The sequence below is a fragment of the Oryctolagus cuniculus genome, chromosome 7 (assembly GCF_051225735.1).
Source record: "Oryctolagus cuniculus isolate XC-2025 breed Fujian yellow rabbit chromosome 7, ASM5122573v1, whole genome shotgun sequence".
NCBI lineage: Eukaryota > Metazoa > Chordata > Mammalia > Lagomorpha > Leporidae > Oryctolagus > Oryctolagus cuniculus.
The window spans coordinates 94,212,459-94,221,916 of NC_142873.1; the positions used below are offsets into that span (position 1 = coordinate 94,212,459).

Sequence of the window (9,458 nt, forward strand, 5' to 3'; positions counted from 1 at the left end):
TTATGTTTTTCAGGGCAGGAAGAGAACTTTTTTAGAATTTAGTAATCATGAACAGGGAAGATAAAAATTGCACAACACTCCCAATTCCCAATAGTGCCTAGCCATATCTCCAGAACTAAGACTGTGCAATACACATTCCCTTGGACTTACCCCTAAGGGTAAAGCTAAAAACTTGCCATGGGACTCCAAATCCCATTAAGTTGGCAGGTACCAATGCCATCTTACTAGTTAAAGTGATCTGTTTAAGTTTATAACTGATCATAAAGATAGGATTAAATGTCAAAGGGATCACATAAATAATACCAAGTATCTGTTAATAATAATAGGTAGAATTAAAAAGGAGAGAATGATCCAACATGGGAAGCAGGACACACAGCCGACTCATAGAATGACAAATGCCCTAATAGCACTCTGACCTCAGAATCAGCCTTTAAGGCATTTGGATCTGGCTAAAAAGCCCACGAGAACATTTCAGGCATGGAAAGCCAAGACACTGTGGCAAAAAAAAAAAAATGACCAAATGAAAGATCTCTGTGAGTGAGATCCCAGTGGAAAGAAGGGTCATCAAAGGAGGTACCTTTCTCTGAAGGGAGGAGAGAACTTCCACTTTGATTATGAACTCAAGAGGCTTCCATAGCCTTGACAGTTCAGGACAAGCACCTCGGGTGATCACTGACATCATAAATAAGAGTGTCAGTTGTTAAATCAACAACAGGAGTCACTGTGCCCTTGTTCCCCATGTAGGATCTCTGTCCTTAATGTATTGTACTATGAGAATTAACAGTAAAACTAGTCTTGAAACAGTACTTTATGCTTGATGCATCTGTGTGGGTGCAAACTGTTGAAATCTGCTTAGTATAGAGTTGATCTTCTGTATATAAAGATAATTAAAAATGAATCTTAATGAAGAATGGGATGGCAGAAGGAGTAGGAGGTGGGATGGTTGGGAGGTGGGTATGGGGGGGGGAAGAACTGCTATAATCCAAAAGTTGTACTTATGAAGTGTATATTTATTAAATAAAAGCTTTCTATAATAAAAATAAATAAATAAAAGACTGTGCAATAAGCCAGTGTCTTAGCTCACAGAATAGAAGAGGTTGAAGTCTCCAATCTTCTCTATTATAATACAATCCATTATGAAAGAATCTCCATTAACTTTTAAAATATGATATTATCGTTCTTTTTTTTTTTACCCCTAGTGGTGGGTTTTTGAGATAATGTATAGATTTCTCTCTTCTTATGGGCCAGTCGTCTAGAGATGATGATATTATCTTTCTTATACAGTCCAGTCAAGAGAAACTGGGCAACTGCCTACCTTTCTAATATCAATACCATTAGCAAATGGAATTGACAAGAGGACAGCTGGGTGTGGAGGAAATATTGACTATTTATAATGTTCCCACATTGGTACCCTATGAGAAATGGAAGCTAAAACACAAGGACAAATCAGCAATAGGCAGTACAGAATGGTCAAAATCAAAAGTAGAAAAGATCAATATCTATAAAATATTGAAGCATATCAAATTTGTTTGCTAAGATCTGGAGTACAATAAATAAGGATAAGTATAAGAACAAACTTAGGGTAAATAAAACCATGCACAATTTTTTTCTAAGTACAGTAAACTTCAGGATTTTGTTAACCAACAGACACAAGCAGGCCAGAATGAAAATAGAATTCATGGATTCTAAGTTTCATTTCCATAAAGTTCATTGATAATAGAAATATTTTTTGTGGGAAATTGTCCCCCAAGCTGTTGGTTTCTGAGGCCTTTGGCCAGAGCGGTTATTACAAGGAGACCTTAAGTACATGTATACCTCAGGCCTTGTTCAAACATTGTGTAAATTATGTGCCTAAGATATATAATGATGCTTCAAAAAGTTTGTGGGAAAATAGAATTAAAAGATAAGTTTAGAGGTGGGTGCTGTGTCACAACTGGTAAAGCCAGCATTTGGGATGTCCATATCCCATATCAGAGTACCTGGGATCCAGTCTGGCATCCGCTTCCAATCCAAATCTCTCTCTCCATTTTTGCCTTGCAAATACAGAAAAACAAATAAACTATTTTTAAGAATTTTTTATTTATTGAAAGGTAGAGTTACAGAGAGAGAGAAAGAGAGAGAGAGAGATAGGAGAGACAGAGGAATAGAGCTTCCATCTGCTGGTTCACTCCCCAAATGGCCACAATGGCCAGAGATAGGCTGATCTGAAGCCGGGAGCCAGGAGCTGCTTCTGGGTTTCCCACAAGCATGCAGGGGCCCAAGCATTTGGGCCATCTTCCATTGCTTTCCCAGGTCATTAGCAGAGAGCTGGATCAGAAGAGGAGCAGCCAGGATACAAACCAATGCCCATATGGGATGCTGGCAACACAGGCAGAGGCTTAGCCTCCAAATAAACTATTTTTAAAAGGAAAACCTCATCATGGCTGTTCAGGCATTTAAAAAGTGAACAAGTAGATGAGGGCTATCTGTGTGTGTGTGGTGTGTGTGTGTGTCTTCTCTTCTTCTCTGTAAGTCTACCTTCCAAATAATCTTTTTTTTTTAATTAAATTAAAAAGTTAATTTTGGTGAAAAATTTATCCATAGTTTTCTTATAACACACATTTTCCAAGAACTCTTTGAAGACACCCATTTGTGCACACTTCCATTTTTGCACCAAAATAAATTTATCTTTTTTTTAAAGATTTATTTATTTATTTGAAAGAGTTACACAGAGAGGAGAGGCAGAGAGAGAGAGAGAGAGGTGTCTTCCATCCTATGCTTCACTCCCCGATTGGCTGCAATGGCCAGAGCTGCACCGATCTGAAGCCAGGAGCCAGGAGCCAGGAGCTTCCTCCAGGTCTCCCACATGGGCGCAGGGGCCCAAGGACTTGGGCCATCTTCTACTGCTTTCCCAGGCCATAGCAGAGAGCTGGACCAGAACTGGAGCAGCTGGGTCTCAAACCAGCGCCAACATGGGATGCCAGCGCTTCAGGCCAGGGCATTAGCCCACTGCACCACAGCGCCAGCCCCGAAATTTATCTTTTAATTCTGTATTTCCATAAACTTTTTCAAGTACTCTCATATTACCACCATTTGACACAAACAGAGAGCTACTTTACTCCTGAGTAATGGGATGTCAGGAAGGTGGAGAAGCCATGAAGGCAGATCTATCAGACAGAGGGGAAGAGGCCTCTGCTCCTGGAGGCCACTTGCTCCGTGAGAGGGCTCATGGTGGGAGCCGGGGCTTAGAAAGGCCTGAGAAGAAGGGGAAAGAAGCAGAGCCAACAGGATGGCATAAGGCTGTCTGGGGAGAAACGGAGCCTCTCAGTCTTCAGGGAAACTACTGCGATCATAAAATTCCTTACATGGTTACATTTTTAGTGGAAAATAGTAAAAGGCTGCGCTTTTGCATTTGACACAGAGTTCATCTCAGCAAGCAAAAAAGCAAGAGCAAAGCAAAACACCAGGAATGAAAGAATGGGAAACTCAAATAGGAGCCACATGTTGCCAGTTACAGGTCCTGGAAATGGAGTTCAAAGCAAGGTTAGTCTGACCTTGAAGAACATGGGGACCTTGGCAATATCCTAGTTTCTTATAGAAATTCACCTAAAAATATTCCTGAATCTTCAGAAGCTTTTTCCCATTATCTGTTTCTTTAGCTGGTGAAATGATGTATATTCTTTAAACTATCTTCAGAGTATTAGCCTATTAGGATTGATGTCAAGAGACGTTAGTCTCCTCCGAAACAGAGGCTGAGCTGAGCTCGCTGCAGGCCATCATATTTGCTAACAGCATCCACAGACTACATCCTGGCCCTGTGTGCTGCTGGATAAATCAGAAAACTGATCACGAGGAAAGCCCAGAACGAGTGCAAACAGAGCTTTCATCCAAGCCTCCACTTTCCTTTCCTTGCTCAATCTCACCTAATCCTCACAACAACCCTTCGTGGAAATTCATATTATTGCCCCAATAATAAAAATGAAGAAAAACTGACCAATGTCGCAAAGCTAGCATGAGCCTTTCTCTCAATTCTTTGTTATCCTTATAGTAGCTTTATATACTTATCTGGAATTTAATGGAAATTCTCTTCGGTCCAAATACTTAAGAACCCACAATTCTCTTTATTGCATTTAAGGATATCATTCCCATTTGTATCTCTTATTTTTGAACTTACTAATTGAAAGTCTACATTAAAGTCTTATTTAAATGTAGACTTTCAATTACTATGTCCTCAGGGAATGACTAGACTTACTAAGATATAAATTTGACATTAATTGTTTCAGAGTTGAGCTCTGTTCTGATAAAAACCTTATTTAAGTTGATTGTCATTTTTCACATTTACCATGATTCAAAGGCAAGGAATCAATGTTTGCATGAAGGAAATGAGTACTGAGGAGGCAGAAAGGAAAACTTAAATCTGGCCATGATGGTTAGTAATAAATGCCTGGCAGCATCTAAAAAAAAATGCCTCTTTCAAAACAAAAAGGTGAAATCAAGCTTGAAGGCTGTGAGAATGACAGATGACAATATTCTATGCCCCAGTCCAGAGAAACAGCTTAGTAAGAGTCAGGCTTCCCTGAGAGTAAGAGCCACATCCCGGTGTCCCCAGCGTGAGGTATAATGCAGTCCTAATAACAGCTGCTCAGTAAACTTTTTGAGGCTAAAACAGAATGGATGTTTGTAGCAAAAACAATTTAATTCAAAGAAAAAGAATGAAAAGAAAAGACATGTGAGCAGGCATGTGGTGCCACTTGATTACAGGCTTATTAGATCCAGAGGCTGAGACTCTTAGGACCACCAGAGCAGCAAAGCATCCATGAAGGCGAGTTCCCGAGGCTGGGGATGCTTACTTAGTTCCAGAAATACTCACATTCTCCCCTGTGGCAATAGAACATAACAAAACCGGATATTTAAGAATCTCCACTACATCCCTAACCCACTTGACTTTTTTTTCTCCTAAAAAACTAGTGAGCAATTTTCTTATGTTATTTAGGTAAAAATAATATGTATTTCAAATTCTCCTTTTCTGATAATTCTTCCTACCTCCTTCAAATATTTGGGCCTTGTTTCTCAGCCTGAAAAAATCATTTTAAAAATAACACACATCATGATTTATGTTGGTCTCGATTCTGATTAGAAATGCAAATTCAGCTTTGTTTTATGGGTAGCATTATGGGAATTCTGATGCAGAGGCCAAGCACTCCTTCAAGGCCATAAAAATTCTCACATAGGTTTATATAAATATATATATATATTTAAACATATACATAAACTAGTCCAAAAACCTTTTTACTTCATAAAGACATTTCCTGGGAAGGAACCCAAAGACTTCACAATCAATGCTTATACCACAACAATTAAATAAATCTTTCATCTCAAAGCTTTCAGAGCAAGAGCAGAACTGTGAGCCCAGGATACAGGGGCCATACCTTTGCCTCTGGCAAAATTACCTTGAGCGACTTCAAAATCAGAATAGTATTCTGTCTTAAAGAATCAGCATAGCAAACTGATAGAGTCAGCTCACTGGGAAGCCAATCTATACAGGGAGACTTCATTAGAATTGAGGTATGATCGGAGAAGAATGAAAATCATTAACCCTGGGGTTAAATGTCATACTGTGATTTTTCAAACCACTCTTGCTAATGAAATCACAAAATCATAGAAATTTAGGATTGAATGATGTGTTAACATAAGATCTAGATTCTGGAACAAAATGCTGTGTTAGATGCATGCCTGCCCACATTTTCTTAATTTGTTTATTAGGTCTAATGAAATGTATTTGAAAATAAGCCAAAAAATCCTGAATTTTCATTACATTTTTGTTAATTGCTGGCAATCTGACATCACACTCAAATGTGAAAATGACTTGGCAAAAACTACAAAGTATAATACGTAATGTTTAGGAAGACAAGTTACTTAGGAAATTCTGATGGATTTCTTTTAATGCTTAAATATTTGTTTTGAAGCTGATTTAGGCAACATAACAGAAAAAAGACAAGATTAACAATCTAAGGGGGGGCCAGGGTTGTGGCATAGCGAGTAAAGTCACTGCCTGCTGTGCCAGCATCCCCTGTGGATGCAGGTTCGTGTCCTGGCTGCTCCACTTCCAATCCAGCTCCCTGGTAATGGCCTGGGAAAAGCAATGGAAGATAGTCCAAGTACTTGGCCCCTGCCACCCATGTAGGAGACCTGGAAAAGCTCCCAGCTCCTGGCTGCAGCCTGGCTCAGCCCTGGCCACTGCAGCCATCTGGGGACGGAACCAGAGGATGGAAGATGGTTCTCTCTCTCTAGCTGATTTTTAAATAAATAAATAAATAAATCTTTTTTAAAAAATCTAAGGAAAAAGACTAAAAGATATGATATATTCACCACAGTTTTTGTCAAATGGCCATACACATGTCCCTACTGGTTCTAATGAAATCTCTGTTTCACTGGTGAGAGTCTTGCTTGATTCTTGAAGCACCACTAGAACAGATGAGAGTGAGCTGTCCGGTTCTAACTGCTCTGTATAGCTTTACAGCAGCAAAACTTCAAAGGGTGTCAAATCTTCCTTCCTAAAGTTCAAGACTTCTTTCAAATTAAAAGGTCACAGATGTTTAACATTTCCCAAATTTGTTAGCACTAATTAAGTCACTTGATTCAATTATCTGAGTCTTTGCATCTATTTCAGGACAGAAATGGCCCTGATGAGACTCTTTGAAGAGTAAAATTCAATCTGCCTGGGAGAACCAGCCCTAACAATCATGTGCTCCTTTAGCTTTGATTATGTATCACTTCCATCTCTGAAATAAAGCAAAACCAGAAAAAAAAAAAACATAATGGTCAGGCATATAACCCTGATTTGAGAGGACTGTTTAAATTTCATGTATTTTAGATGTAGTATTAAATATACAATAACATATTTGTTTAAACAAATTGTAATATACCATACAACGGGCAGCTATGAAGTCATTTATATATGTGAAAGAACATGAAATGCAAAAATGTATATAATGTATGGTTAGATTAGAAGGCTAGATACAGAACACTATTAGAATAAATTTAACTGAAAAGTGATCCCTGTTAAATATAAGAGTGGGAATAAGAGAGGGAGGAGATGTACAATCTAGAACATGCTCAATCAGACTTGCCCCAAATGGTGGAGTTAGAAACGTGCCAGGGGATTCCAATTCAACCCCATCAAGGTGGCATGTATCAATGCCATCTCACTAGTCCATGTTTCAGTTCACAATTGATCACACTGATAGGTCTAAGAGTCTAAGGGATCACACAAACAAGACTAGTGTCTGCTAATACTAACTGATAGAATAAAAAAGGGAGAGAACGATCCAACATGGGAAGCAGGATACACAGCAGACTCATAGAATGGCAGATGTCCAAAACAGCACTCTGGCCTCAGAATCAGCCCTTAAGGCATTTGGATCTAGCTGAAAAGCCCATGAGAGTATTTTAGGCATGGAAATCCAAGACACTCTGGGGGAAAAAAAATAAATAAAAAAAAACCTAAATGAAAGATCTCCGTGAGTGAGATCCCAGTGGAAAGAACGGGGCCATCAAAGAAGGAGGTACCTTTCTCTGAAGGGAGGAGAGAACTTCCACTTTGACTATGATCCTGTCGGAATAAGATCGAAGTCGGCAAACTCAAAAGGCTTCCATAGCCTTGGTAACTCATGACTAGGGCCTGGGGTGATTACTGATGCCATAAACAAGAGTGTCAAATTGTTAAGTCAACAACAGGAGTCACTGTGTACTTACTCCTCCTGTGGGATCTGTCCTTAATGTGTTGTCCAATGTGAAGTAATGCTATAACTAGTACTGAAACAGTATTTTACACTTTGTGTTTCCGTGTAGGTGTATATTGATGAAATTTTTACTTAATATATACTAAATCGATCTTCTGTATATAAAGATAATTGAAAATGAATCCTGGCCAGCACCGTGGCTCAACAGGCTAATCTCAACAGGTTAATCCTCCGCACACTGGGTTCTAGTCCCGGTTGGGGCATTGGAGTCTGTTCCGGTTGCCCCTCTTCCAGGCCAGCTCTCTGCTGTGGCCTGGGAGTGCAGTGGAGGATGGCCCAAGTTCTTGGGCCCTGCACCCCATGGGAGCCCAGGAGAAGCACCTGGTTCCTGCCTTCGGATCAGCGCAGTGCGCCGGGCCACAGCACGCCGGCCGCGGTGGCCATTGGAGGGTGAACCAATGGCAAAGGAAGACCTTTCTCTCTGTCTCTCTCTCTCACTGTCCACTCTGCCTGTCAAAAATAAAAAAAAAATAAATTAAAAAAAAAAGAAAATGAATCTTGATGTGAATGGAATGGGAGAGGGAGCGGGAGATGGGAGGGGTGAGAGTGGGAGGGAAGTTATGGGGGGGGAGCCATTGTAATCCATAAACTGTACTTTGGAAATTTATATTTACTAAATAAAAGTTAAAAAATAAAATAAAATATAAAAAAAGAATATAATCCTGATTTTAACCTAAAAAAAAAGATACCAACAGAAAAGCACACACCAAAACAATAACTGTAGTTATATTTGAGCAGCAAATTATATGTGATTTTTACATTTTACTTTAAATTTTTCCATGTTTGCTAATTTATATTAAAAAGTTTTACTTTATTAAATAGATTTAAATAATTATAAAAATACAGTTTCTATCATCAGCAAAAGATACCTTAAAAAGTAAAAGTTGGAGTAGTTAGTGGCTTCCTTGGTGGAAGGGTGATGATAGCCACAGCAAGGGTTTCACTGAAGTGCTCCAGTTCTCACAGCTGTGCAAGGATTTAATCACCACCATGGCAAGCAAAAGGGCCAAAACCAAGGCCACCAGAAGTGCCCTGAGCATGCAACTTTGAAAGTGCCTGCCATGCTCAAGGAGACCTTCAACAGAGATGGTTTCACTGACAAGGAGGATTTGCATGATACACTTGATCATTGGAAAAGAATCCAGCTGTTGGATATCTGGACACCATGATGAATGAGGCTCCAGGCCCCACCAGTTTTACCATGTTTCTCACCATGTTTGGTGAGAAGCTGAATGGCACAGGTCCAAAAGGCATCATCAGAAATGCTTTTACTTGAGATAAAGAGGAGCATTACCGAAGAGAGACACTGACAAGGATGAGAGCTTGGTTTACAGATGGGAAAGTGGAGAGCTGTACAGAGAAGCACCTATTGACAAAAAGGGGAACTTCAATTGCATTGAGTTCATGTATATCCTTAAATATGGAGCAAGAGACAAAGATGACTGAAAAGAACTTCAAATTCTGGCCAAATATTCCTTATTGTCTCTTTACCACTTTTCCTTTTCTTTTTTTTTTCTTTTTTTTTTCTTTTTTTTTTTCTTTTTTTTTGTCTTTTTTTTTTTCTTTTTTTTGTCTTTTTTTTGTCTTTTTTTTTTTTAAGGGAAAGGGTTTATTGGGGAACACCCTACAGACCAGAGTGAAGGGGCAGTGAAGGGGAAGAGAAAGAGAGTATAAGAG

At 39.3% G+C, this 9,458-nt stretch overlaps 1 pseudogene; it reads left to right on the top strand.

Annotated features, from left to right (window-relative positions):
• Window positions 1-8,594: 8,594 nt before the first annotated feature.
• LOC127493595 (myosin regulatory light chain 2, smooth muscle minor isoform pseudogene) lies at window positions 8,595-9,227 on the top strand (annotated as a pseudogene).
• The last annotated feature ends 231 nt before the right edge of the window (window positions 9,228-9,458 follow it).